Source organism: Clarias gariepinus, chromosome 12 (genome assembly GCF_024256425.1).
Source record: "Clarias gariepinus isolate MV-2021 ecotype Netherlands chromosome 12, CGAR_prim_01v2, whole genome shotgun sequence".
Lineage (NCBI taxonomy): Eukaryota > Metazoa > Chordata > Actinopteri > Siluriformes > Clariidae > Clarias > Clarias gariepinus.
The window spans coordinates 13,956,332-13,960,401 of record NC_071111.1 but is presented as its reverse complement, the minus strand read 5'-3'; the positions used below and the strand labels follow the sequence as shown (position 1 = coordinate 13,960,401).

At 45.5% G+C, this 4,070-nt stretch overlaps 1 long non-coding RNA gene across 1 annotated transcript; it reads left to right on the top strand.

The window, feature by feature from the left end:
- The first annotated feature begins 1,922 nt into the window (after positions 1-1,922).
- LOC128534593 (uncharacterized) lies at positions 1,923-2,673 on the top strand. The gene is made up of 3 exons (XR_008361497.1): positions 1,923-1,954; positions 2,037-2,086; positions 2,161-2,673. It is a non-coding gene; the product is annotated as an uncharacterized LOC128534593 (long non-coding RNA).
- Positions 2,674-4,070: the final 1,397 nt, after the last annotated feature.

Sequence of the window (4,070 nt, the reverse complement as noted above, 5' to 3'; positions counted from 1 at the left end):
CGTTGCAGCAAGCTGCTCAAGGTGGATTGGTGACCTCGGTTAACCAGGTTACGTCCTTTCCTTGTGTCCCACTTGATGACCTGGGTGTTCAGCAGGGTGTAGACCCAGTGATAGGGGAAGTGCTAGTCTTTTGGAAGCGTAAAAGTCTTCCATCTTCAGAAGAACGTAAGAAGCTTTCCAGACAGGCAATCATCTTGCTTCGACAATGGGACCGTTTGCAAGAAGTAAACGGGGTAATTTATCGGCGTGTGTTTCGCTCAGATGGTGGCGAGGAAATTCTTCAGGTGTTATTGCCGGCTGCTATGAGACATGATGTGTTAACCCAGCTTCATCAACAGCATGGGCATCAAGGGGTAGAGCGCACTTCTCAACTGGTGCGCCAGCGTTGTTATTGGCCAGGCATGTCTGTGGACATCGCACGTTGGTGTCAAGAGTGTGAGCGTTGTCAGTGCGCTAAAAGTGTTCCCTCTGCTCCAGGTAGTTTTATGGGGCATCTGTTGGCTGCTCGACCTAACGAGATTTTGGCTTTAGACTTCACAGTCCTAGAACCATCAAGATCTGGTATGGAGAATGTGTTAGTTATGACCGACATTTTTACGAAATACACGTTAGCGATACCCACTAGAGACCAACGGGCGGAGACTGTTGCTCAGGTTCTGGTTGTGGAGTGGTTTTGTAAGTTTGGGGTGCCGGGTCGGATTCATTCCGACCAAGGACGAAATTTCGAGTCCGTTCTCATTCAGCAGCTTTGTTCTCTGTATGGGGTAGCGAAATCACGCACCACCCCATACCACCCAGCGGGAAATGGCCAGTGCGAACGGTTCAACCGAACCTTGCATGATCTGTTGCGCACTTTGCCACTGTCCAAGAAGAGCGAATGGCCGCTTTGTCTTCCTCAGGTACTCTTTGCATACAACACAACCCCCCATCAGGCAACTGGGGAGTCCCCATATTTCTTAATGTTTGGACAGGAGCCTAGACTGCCTGTTGACTTTGCACTTGGCAGAGTACCAGAACCATCATCTGGCAGCGTTCATAGGTGGATTCTGGAGCAGCAGGATCGATTGCACATTGCCTTTGAGAGTGCCCGTGAGCGGGTGGGTGCGGCAGCCGCTGCACGGAAGGCCCGGTACGATTCGCAGGTAAGGGAGGCACCACTGAAGGAGGGTCAGTTGGTATACCTCCGTGACCATAGGGTGCGGGGTAGATGCAAAATTCAGGACCTGTGGAGCTCAGTGGTGTACCAGGTTATTAAGGCACCTAGGGAAGGGGGGGCAGTGTATACTATTGCTCCCACCACAGATCTGAGTAAGGTCAAACATGTGCATCGATCCTTGCTGAAACTTCAGATCTGCCAGGATTTGCCTCTTGCGTTGGCAGAGAGCCCAGTGCGTGAATCAGTGCAGCCCTCAGAAGAGGAGCCTGATGAGGAGGATCTGTTGGTTGTGGTGCCGGAGACCCCTCACGTAAGGTGGCGGCTAGGGCCACAGGTTAGTGGTTCTTCTGTTTCTCAGCCATCTGGTGACTTGCGGGTGGTGGAAGCCGGCAATGCGGCAGGGGGTTCAGAAGTTGAGGAAGACAGGCAGTCAGTGGTATTGCCTTCTAATTTAGAAATGGGTGAGGTCACGGTAAGAAGAACAGGTAGGAGTACTGCAGGCCAGCACTCTAACCGATATCATCTCCCACGAGCCGTAGGCTTGGGTTCAGTATCCAGCATAGTGGGTGGTAGAGTTGGTACCCTATTCCGGCCCTGGGATTAAGACTTTCTTCTGTTTTGGTTCACCGTCGGGGCGACGTTGCAGAAACTGGGGGTGGAATGTAGTGGGTTCAGGTAAGTGACAGCAGTATCAGCCTATCAGAGTAGGGCACCTCCCTATTTAAAGCCAGATTGGATGTTACCTGGGTTGCGTCACGTCCGGTTTCCCCTTTGTTTCCGTGTTTGTAGAGGCGGCAGGTAAGCGCGTCGTTTAAACATGGCTGTTAGAAACTGGTTTCATGTGTGTGTGACTTAAAATGCTCATTGTTACTTTTTATAGCGTGTTTTCCGGCGCTGCAGTGGCCGTAGTGGAGAGCATTTGCCTTGGAGGTATGTTTGTTCAACCCGGGTGGTTTATTAACTGCCGAAGGAATTAATAATATTAATTCTTGCATATTGATTAGGCTTCCTTGTGCCCTATTGTTATGATGGGATACAGCTCTGACTAAACCGGTGCCTGTGTGTGTTTTCGCTACAAAGACCTGAATGGTAAGTGGTTTAACTTGCCTTTTACTGAGAGTTAGAAGCGTATATGTTGTTAATGTTTCCTCTCTTGTGTTTGTCATAGGAGACTCCCTCTCGTTGCTATTGTCGTGTTGGCTATTGCTAATTGAGTGGTGCTGCTAGCGCTGTTCGTTTTTAGGGCTGGGAAGATACAGCTGCTAACCGTGTGAGAAGCTAAGGTTGCTAATTGCTGATAGCGAAGACGCTGCCTTTAATCTCGCGCCAGTGTTGCCGTGAATAATGTAGAGAGGGGACTGTTTATCTGTCTGGTGTCGTGTTGCTTTGTCGCCCTGTCGAACGTATGGTTTATTCGTTGTTTCTTTTTCTTTTTGTTTCCTTTTGGCTAAGTACTTTAAGTTTTCTTGGCCTACTTAAGTGTATTTGGTTTATTGTTATTTTGGTTTTATTAATTGTTTCTTTCTCTTTGTTAATCGGAATGGACGCATTTCTTGATGGCTGACCTGCTAGAGATTATTCAGTACATTTAATGTTTTATGATTCTCTTTTGTACTTGTTAGCTTCTGACCCTTATTGTTGTCGGATGTTTTAAGAAGTGTTTGTACTATTGTTGGAGTCTTTTGTTTGTCCTTTTTCTTTTGTTTATTGTAGGAGCTGAGGTTCGGTGACCGATTGGTTTCCTTCGCTGTGGTGGTGGTTTTTCTCGATTGTGTGCAGTGTTACACCTGGAGTGTTTGAGCGCGCGATCATTGTGCACCGTGGTGTGTGTGGAAGTGTGTTCTGGTAAAAAGACCACGCTACTCTGTCTGGCTCTGGTGAACCTCAGCTCTAAATATTTTGATTTGAGTTTGTCTAACAATATATACATTTCAGTCCGGTCTTTCCAATTAGTTTTCTTTCTTTATATTTTTTGTGTTTACCTGTTTGACCTGGGGTTTCTTGTCTACTGTTTTTAGTGTGTTTTAAATAATTGTCAATAAATTTCTATTTTTCTAAATATCTTATCCACGCCTCCTGCCTGCTGGGAAGTAGTCGAACTTGTGTGCTTGACCTCTAAATTGAGTGGGCTAAATCTTTTTTGTCCCTGGGGTGAGTCCCAGGGTGGCGTAATCGGTATAATAACGCTTAGTAAATATTTCCATGCTGTAGCGACGCGCCACACTTCCATTGACACAATCCACATCTACAGCCTGTTATACAGCTAATTTATGCTATTCTACAACTATATATGTCTATATGTCTCACATTTTACATTTTTTATCAAAGCTATACTTTTAGTTTAAAAAAAATGACAAAAAACATACAAATCATATTCTATCTGCAGGCAAAGTTTAGATTATCTTATTCATGTTAGGACATCCGGGGACACTTGTCCCCCAACAAACTCACACACACAGCTATACATGTCACAGTGTCCAGACTCCAGTTTAACCTTTTATAAATGACCCTACATACTGTATACTGTAGACTATTGCTTTCCCATCTCCTTCTGCACTTCAGGCATTTATTAAATGCTACAGGAACAACAAAAGGATAACTTTATTATATTTGCGCTTTCAGATGTTCAGCACAGCTAAGACTACCAGTCCTTACCCAAGACATTTTTTATAAATAAGAAAACACATTAGCTTTGCTCTTGATATGTTGTAGCAGTATTAGTCACTGAGCATGTGCTTTAAAATGACTGGCGTGTGAGCTGTGTTTTATTGCTAGTGTTATTTGCTGTTAATCGTAGCATATTAAGGGTATATTTCTTCAGGCTTCCCCTCTCACCCGCCGCCTCTGCTTAAACTGCATTGAAAGTGGCAGGCCAAATGAATAAACAGCATGTATTTACCCTGCATTATCACAC